This window comes from Pezoporus occidentalis, unplaced genomic scaffold (assembly GCF_034315485.1).
Source record: "Pezoporus occidentalis ecotype Australia unplaced genomic scaffold, CSIRO_AGI_Poc_V1 ctg93, whole genome shotgun sequence".
In the NCBI taxonomy this organism is placed as follows: domain Eukaryota; kingdom Metazoa; phylum Chordata; class Aves; order Psittaciformes; family Psittacidae; genus Pezoporus; species Pezoporus occidentalis.
The window spans coordinates 2,152,219-2,161,224 of NW_026916294.1; the positions used below are offsets into that span (position 1 = coordinate 2,152,219).

Below are 9,006 nucleotides of genomic sequence, written 5' to 3' on the forward strand. Positions count from 1 at the left end.
GAAGGACCCTGGTTTCTGGAAGAAATCCCCAAGTGCAATAATTAGTAGGCTTAATAATTTCGTAGTCCTCTCTCTGTTTCATCATTTATCTGTCTTCTGATGTCCACATTCATTGTATATTGATCTCAGTGGATTTCAAACTCAAATGAAGAGCTGAGAGTAGTAGAATGAGACACTACTATAGGGAACTGAGGAAAAAGTATGGTGCAATCAGAAATTAATGATGGATCTGGGGGCTTGCCTTCCTCTATTTCCTTCTCCTGTATCCTATACAAGGGACATTTTACATCTCCCTTGAGCAGAGATTAACAGCATGGAGAATCTCTGCCTCAGAGTAAACCACTGTGTGGAAAAATAACTCAGAGCTGGCTTGAAAGACGGTCAAAGTGGCAGAAGGCAGCTGCACACTGCACAGACTTGTCCATCTTTCTAAGTGACCACCTGCAGAACTGACAGTACAAGGAGCCATCTGAAAGTTGGGGTGCATCCTGGATATGTTCCTGGATGAGAGTATTGAGAAATACAGACAACTAAGGAGGAGAAGATTTGCAGAAGACTCTTTGCCTGATTTGCTGATCAAAGTTAGGAAACCTTGTTATAGTCAAGGCCCAACAGCAACATCCTGAAAACATCTAAGAACAATATATTTCCATTAAATTCACAACATGTTTTAAGACAGCTATCCACACTCTGTTGCCCATCAGCAGCATGAGAATATCAATATCCTTTCCCACACGCACAAGAGTAAAGACAACAACTTTCACCTAACATCAGCCCTTCAGTTTTTTAGCAGTCGTATGTTTCTCTTTAGTCTTCCTCTGGACTTTGTTAAAAACACAGCGGTACAAGTGCTCCACTAAATATTTATTCTGTACTACACATCTTGATAAAGTATTTTGCAAACAGGGAAACACAAGTGAGATTTTAATGGAAGGACAAAGCTATATCCTGGACCATTTACCTGTATCAAGAAGAAATGTCACACTGCAATCTGTGTGTGTTACCATGAGATAACACATGCCTTCTGGGAATTAGGAAACACTTTGCCTTGCTTATGCCTTTAGCAGACTAGTGGGAATTATCTCATGGTAATAAGTAACCAAAATGTCTAATTCCTACAACAAAAAAGAAAGGAGAAAATAAACAATAACTTCAGTGTTATGAAAGATCACATTCCTTCCCACTGACAAAAATGTTAGTAGTTGAAAATGCCTTGGGAATATGTCTGAACTAACTATATGCCTGCACCTAGTGTATCTACTGTGTGCAGTTTATTATGCGTACAGGTATAAATATACATTGATAGGCACTATTTCCAGATGTGCACTTGAAAAAAAGGGTCTACACTTAATAAATTATGCCCTTGGAAAAAAAGGCCTACACTTAATAAATTATGCCCATATATTTAACTTTAGAACTGCTTTATAACCTGAGTTACCCTTTAATTAGAATTTGGAATTGCTTTGAACATGTGGCACAATTGCACCTTTTTCAATGCTGTAAATGTTAATGCTGCAAGAGGAAAATAGAACTTTTACTACAAGGATTTATGTACAGGTTCATAACTCAGTTTCAGAAATGAAACATCTGACTAATTTTGAAAATAATCAAATAGGCATATTTTAAAGAATTATATCAACTGAATTGTTTCTATAAATGGCAATTAGGTGGGGTTTTTTTCACACTTTTAGAAAGAAGCAGTTTAAATTCCAGAGAAGAATATCTTTTGACCCCCAAATTTCTTCTTTATAGGTACTCGGTATTGAATCTTTTCTTGATTAGAGCAAACTGCAGGATTATAACACATCATGATGCACTTCCCTGCATACTTAAGTTTTGAGCTTACTGTGGACTTATATGCCTGAAATCTGGCACAGACAGGAAGGCACATGGCTGTCTCATTATGTTTTCATCTCAGGGCAAAATTCTACCACTCTCAGCCTTGGGTTGTTTAGAAATCTGCTAGAAGCCAAAAAAAAAAAAAAGAAAAGAAGAAAAGATAAAAGTAAGGGAGGATGTTAATATTTGACTTTAGGATTAGGAGGATTTTATGTTAATTATTGATTTGTGTCCTTTAATGTACGTGACGTGTCCCTTGAGACCGACGGGATAGCTATAGATTACTAACGGACTTTCCCTAGACTAACATTAAGCAAAATATTAACAACAAAAATTGCATTCCTTTAGTCTTCTTATTGGTAAGAGATCAAAGAACAAATTTGCAGCTCCATAAACATGGGCCTCAAGACACATTCCTCATACCAAGGTGCAGGAATCAGCTTCATTCTTCCATTTGCAGGATCTAGCCTTTGATGCTGGTTATTATTTGATAAATGACTAACACAAACATTGCAGCCAATGGCTCGCTCATGAACTATGCATTAGGATGATTGCTTAGAATACCAGCTGCCTATAGTTCAGCCTGACTTCTCAGATGGTGAAGAGAAGGATGGGATAGAATGGGATGGAATGGAGAAGGCTTGTAGAGCTACTGCTAGGTGATGGTACCAGTAGCTATGCTAGTAGGAGATAGGGATCAGCCACTCAGGCTTGGACAACCCATCCTGGCTGTGCCCTCCCTTGTCAACCTGCCCTGGTTCCAGGGATGCCTGCTGCTGTGGGCCTGTCCTAAAGCTCCCCAGTTGCATGGGATATGATAACTGTCATGAGAAAGGTGCCCAGGTGCCATGGTAAAAGAGGCTATATAAGTACCAGAGATATGATCTTATTCTTTTTCATCTTATGAAGAAATTCCCATATTCACTGATGACATTGTTTTGAATCGATATTAAGGGCTCAATCAGTACATTTCTCTAGCCATTCATTAGTGTTTTTCTTACTGCTGGTCACAATAAATGACTCTACAGTGAGTATATGATTGTAAAACATTAGTCAATTTTGCCACACCATCTTCCCTAAATTGAACAAGCATTTTCTTGGCTTTGTTCCTTGGTATTCCATTCTCGCTCTGCTATTTGCTATGCCCATTTAGTGCATAATTTGAATTTTAGACTGCTCTTCCATTTCTCCTACACATCTTGGCATGCTACGTACTGGTAATAATAGTAACCAAGATCCATATTCTAAGCTTGTTAACAGAAGAATAAATCTGAAGCTTCTATGTTGGCTTTACCAGAGATGTAGAGAGCTTGCAAGGACCATGATCTTAACACTGAAGTTGCGTATATGCATGGCTTTTAGCACGGATCATGTTGTAACATCAAGGCTTTTGTTTGTATGAAGCCTTAAACAAACTGGGATCCTGATTTCTCTCACAGTATAAAAAAAAGTGAGTCTTATAAAAAATAAGTACTTGTAGTTATGTAACTTGCACTGTAATTAGTAACACAATTTCAATGAAAGTGGAACCTATCACCATGCACTATTTTGATAGTATTACTATGCATTAACATTTGCTTTGTCCCATAAGATGGCTCACATGGAGAACTGTCTGCATTAACAATGATGAGGACCAGACTGTCTGCTGTTATATATTGGGATAGCCCCAGTGGGGTCAACAAAGAGGAGCTGTTTTACAGCCCCAAGGATTATGGCCTTGGCAGCTCCTCCATGAGCCTCACTGGGAGTCAGATCCAGTCCCTAGTGTGTATTCTCTAGGAGGTAAATAAAACGAATAGCTAACTGGGAATGAAAATTAGGGAAAGAAAGAATACTCACACAAATGTGTTGCTCACTTTCAGTGATTCGAGTTTACTGTTTGTGCTACATCAAAACAAATCTTTGCAATTATATTTTTCTTGGGGGAAGGGAGGTGATTTTTTTTCTGAACTCCTACACCCTGGTTAAAAGCTTAAAGGAGGCTGAGTTGTGCAAGGCTGTGTTGAGACTCATTAGGCAGGAAAGCACGCTGTGACACTCCCATCTGTGTGAAAGAAGAATGGACCAGCTCCTGAAGTCTGTCCTCGCCGGAGCTTGATCTTCCTCCCGCTTGCTCCTGTCAGCAGCCCTGATGCAGGAGCAGGAGGTGCATCCAGTCATTACTCAGCAACAACTGCTATGGAAATCAGAGGGAAGGGTGCATGCTCAGGTGCTTTTTATCCATCAGGATTTGAACTACTGTGAGTTCTGCTTCTAGTAAGATCTCAATAAAAACTGATCAGAAGACCTTAAGTTTTGATCTGGTAGGTTTTCAATGTACTTCTACAGGGCAAATATTGGCAAAAGAGGTGCAGTGCCAAAAGTAAGGCTCAAGATACAAATCTAACCTGAAAATGTTGTATATATATCTCAGTCTTGCAACTGAAATACACTTCAACGTTCTCAGAGATAGACTTGAAAACCATACTAGAAAATGTTTTGGCACACCGGTGAGATCTTCTGACCCATATTTCATTGCAACTGTATCAGATCTCTGTAAAAAATGGAACTATCTTAAGTAAACTTACTAAACTTATTCTCAGATAGCTTTTAGTGTTCCTAAAAGGTGCTGGACTTTACAGTCTCTTAGCTATATATACTTAATTCTATCATCACCATCACCAACATTGCTTAGCTGAGTTTTGCCTAGGTTATCCCGGAATAACAACTGGCATTTTCTTCTATCCCTGTAAGTGCTGGCATCCTCACAGAGCATTTTCACTGGCTCTAAACTAAGTTGATGAGTTACAGAGTGGAACAACTTTTCCTCTAGCAGCAGGAGCATACCAGGCATCAGATAGGAACAACCGGCCATGATTAACCCCTGACAGATTTGAGCAGTGACCTGGAGATCAGAAGCAGCATATCACCTAACACTGTGAAACACAAACATAATCCACAACCTTTATTCAATAGTGTTGTGTTTCATCCCAATGCAGATATGTCATTAACATGCTGTGGGCAAAGATGAAAACAGCATGCCTAATATTATGCATTTATATAATGCTTAGCATACATATAGCACTGTTCATCCTCAAAACACTTCAAAGCATTTAAACCTGAAAAAAGCTGTGAGGTAGATAAACATGTTGCTTCTATTCTATTTTTTTTATTTTATTTTTTAATACATATTTTTCCACTAAAACTTATGTGTAAGTGCATCACATCAAGGAACAATAGATCTATGGCCAAATTCTGATCAAATTACTTTGGTGAAACTATTAATTATCTTTGAAGCCAATGGAAAACTTCCAGCAGTATAACCAAAATCAGATTCTGGATCCTATTCCTACATGCCATAAAGCTGAGTTGTTACTGAATAGCTTGGTACATCTAAAAATAAACACTTTGGTTTATTTTTAGCTCATTCTGGAAATTGGGTTGACATTGATTCTTACTTCTCTGGCTAACGTAAAAAGTAAAATCCGACAACATGCTTCTTTTCTTGGTTGTTGTGTTCTACCTGTTTCCAGGCACTCTCCCTCCACAAGCTTGCAAAGAACAGTGATGGGGTTTTCCAAGGCAATGGTACTGGTGGCAGACTACAGCCCTGTGTGGTCATTTATCACATCTCAGGGGTGACCAGGTAACTCAGAGTAAGGTCCTCTCCTCTCCCTGTACCTGACTTTGGGTGTTAAGTTTTGTGTAGTCATTTACTCAATGCAAAGTAAACACTGCTGCCTATCATTCTCATCCGGTTGTTTTATACGCGCTTAGGACTCTTTTAAAAGAGATGTCTAGAATCCATCCTCTTTTAAATCCACCACTGAAGCTCTTGCAGCCAAGGTTATTGCCAGCTCTGCGGCTGTTACAGGAGGTCCAGATGGCCTTTCTTTGTTCCTGATAACCTCAGAGAAGGTGGGAGGGATTTCAGCTTAGTCTTCAGTCTGCTGTAAGACGTGGTCAGTTCAACTCATGGCAGTAAGCAGTTGTTAGCCATTTTGCTCTGCACGGAATTTCTGGATGCGATAAAATTTACTTTCTCTTGTGGGACTAATATGTTTTGTGGGACTAATACGTTCATTTGAACAGGCCATTGTGGTTTAACTGTTAAGAAGTCCAGGAATGCCTGTGTCAGTTCTTCCGTTCCAACATTTTATTCTATCCTGTCATTTTGTCAATTATCTTTAAGGTTATTCTGCTAGTTCAGTGCAGTCAGCAGAAAACAAAACAGGGAGACAGATTTTATTTTTTTTTTTGGTGGTGAGGTGGGGGGAAAGTACCCAGCATCGCAAGCCATTTTAAGCCTCTTAAAGTGGAAGAATGACTCAGTAAAATATGAAACCCAGTGTACTAAACAAGGTGTCTTAACCAAGTAAGATATTATAAAAATACGAAATAAAAGTTGTCCTAAATAAGTTAAAAAATATTCACTCACAGAGACAGACACATGCTTAAATGTTGCAGCTGGGAGTTTAGCTCAAATCCTTCTTTCCTTGGCTATATTAAAATGTCAGAAAGACTACTAGAACTGACCCCGAAGGATTACATAGGGTCTCTGTGACAGTTAGAAACTTCCCTGAAACAGAATGATATATTGGATTAATGCATATCAAACCCTGAAATTATTCCTGGATCAAAAGCTGTTCTAGTTTGAATAGGAATATGCAATGCTGCTGCTGCAGGATAGCTTTGCACCTTCCTGCATCAACAAGCTCTTGTTGCGCTACTGGAGAATATACATTTTTGTTAAAAACAGATCCTGACAGGGACAGCAGCTCCATTTAGCAGAGTTTCTGTTTCCACAGAAACCACACCAATGAAGTCTGCAGAGGGCAGATGTGGAGTGAGAACATCTGTGACCACTTAGGTTAATTGCCTTTCTCAACTCTTCCCCCACTTCTGGGCTCTGATGGCCCTCTGAAGATCAATGGCAGATCATCACGCATCTTGTTGCAGGCTTTCTGCCATCCTGCCCCATCTCCTGGGGTTATCTAAAGCTGGTTTTAAATCTGTATTCAGAGTCCCAACGGACTACTTATGGAGAGTCTGCTGTCTCCTTTGTCCCTGGCTTCCTCCCTGCTCCTGAACAGACCATTTAGTCCCTCCACTCCTCAGATCTACAGCTGAGCAACACCTAGGGAAGCTTCACAGTCCTAATGCAGTGGGGCATTATGTCTTTTGTGATAGCTCAGATACAGCTGTGATAGGAATCATGTAAGTACCAGCTTTAGATAGCTATTTTACTCTTTAACATGCTTTCATAATGAATAAATACTTTCAGATAAAAGGGATACCAAGATATTGCATTATGTTACAGATATTTCCAACATGCTACACTCTGTTCTCATTGTTATTACTCTGATACATAATTTCATCCTAAGAATGTTATTATTTCCAAAAAAATGAGTATCAAAAAGGATATTGTCAGTGCTGATGCATGAAAATTATTCAAGCCTTACCTCCTCTGCCAACATACTTAATCTAAACTCAAGCTACTAAAAGGAAAGAAAGAAAATGAGATTTTTTTAAAAGCAAGTTTGAAACCACTATCGAAAGCCACAACAGTCAAAAAAAAAAAAGACTGCAGCAAATGAAAACTAGGGCTGAAATTCATGCAGTTGCCATTGCCCCAGGTTTCATTGTGGTTCTACCTCAGTGCTATAGTGGCTTGCTAGTTTCCTTTTTGAAACTCTTCAGATGTGGGAAGAAGTTGGCTGTGGCTGTAGAGACTGGGGGCGTCAAAAGAAAGATGAGATATCAAAGCTGAAGGAAACAATCAGAACTAGTTATTTTTAGCCATGATTATTAAGGGCCAGTACAGAGATCTTTGGCACCCTTCTGGTTTTCTTCAGGCCATTAGAGGCATGCCCAGGGACAGAACAAATGTCCTTACTAGCTTCTTCAGACCATTGGCAACCCATGTTTTAGAAGTGTCTTCCTTCTGTCAAACAGATTTGCTGGTAACATTTTAGAGGCCTCGGGGATGTGTGAGAAAGCTCTGTAACTACAGAGTTGTACTATGACTTTACTATCCTCCTCCCAGAGATCCAGGCTGATCAGTGACAAATGCTGCTTTTATTGACTGTTTTCATATGAAGTTACATGGACTTTCCTACAGCAGGTCTTCATAGTGGCTTTGAATTTACAGAAATCTTCAGTTACCCAGAACATGTGAAGACAACTACACTTAGGGCCAGTTTTCAGTACAACTCATCTTGAGACAAATTCTGGCCTCTTAAATGTATTTATAACAGTATAAAATATATGATAGCAGTAGTCACAAGAGGTATGTGTTCCTATTAAAATGAAAAAAAAAAAAAAGCTCATTTCTTTAGAGCTTTAATGTATTTGAGGCAAATTATGCATTATTGATATTTTCACCAAGACTGTACTTCCTAATGATTCTTAGGGCAAAATCAGAATCTTGACTATAACTAATATATATTTACAAAGTCTACGTAGTCCAAGTATTCAGAGTACATATAATTTTGTCCTGTGTCCCCCATGAAAGTAAATAATTCATGGAGCCCTGTATCTGTACTTTGTAATGACTTCAGGAGTCCTTAATACTACTGCAGTATTACTACATGCAGCTGCAAGTACATTACTTTTATGCATTTGCCAGGTCTTTTTTTTTTCATTTTTCACAATATAGTATATTCCTTGTGCAATGAAACTCATTAAAGACCAAGATTTTGCTCTGTTTTATTCACATTTCAGTGCTCATCTGTTCCTGCATTATTTCTGAACCTCTCACCCTTTCGCTGTTCAGAATTAGATTTGAAAATTGTGGGAAAAGGTTTCATTGTCTGAAATCGCTAATACAGTTGTGGATGGGATTCACTTACTGTTAAGGTGGTGGAACATCCACTCTTCAGAGCTGAAGTTCATGCCAGTCATTAAATTAACTACAGACCATCTGAGGTGGGTCCAGAAGGAGCGCTGGAGCTGGGAAGCCAACCTTCTGCAGTTTCTGTGCCTGTGCTCGCCTGGCTGTGCTACTCCCATCCAGCACATCCCTGCAAACAAAAAGGAAAGCAGGCCTAATCACCAGACAGCTGGCTTCGTGGAGGAGGCGCATGGGTTTGGCTTCTACAAGGCACAAAGCAACAAGTATGTTCTGCCTGTGTTGCGGGAAGCTGCAGCTGACTCAGTGCTGGAGCTTCCCTTTGGAGGGACGAGTGC

General features: G+C 39.4%; 1 long non-coding RNA gene across 2 annotated transcripts; it reads right to left on the minus strand.

Moving 5' to 3' along the window:
* Positions 1 to 907: 907 nt before the first annotated feature.
* LOC134157167 (uncharacterized) lies at positions 908 to 8,791 on the minus strand. Of its 2 annotated transcripts, none has more exons than XR_009962217.1 (2): positions 8,670 to 8,791; positions 908 to 1,115 (listed from the first exon to the last, which is right to left on the minus strand). It is a non-coding gene; the product is annotated as an uncharacterized LOC134157167 (long non-coding RNA). The 2 variants fall into 2 exon arrangements; XR_009962216.1 differs by lacking the exon at positions 908 to 1,115 and adding an exon at positions 3,696 to 4,015 and having other exon boundaries at positions 8,670 to 8,785.
* Positions 8,792 to 9,006: the final 215 nt, after the last annotated feature.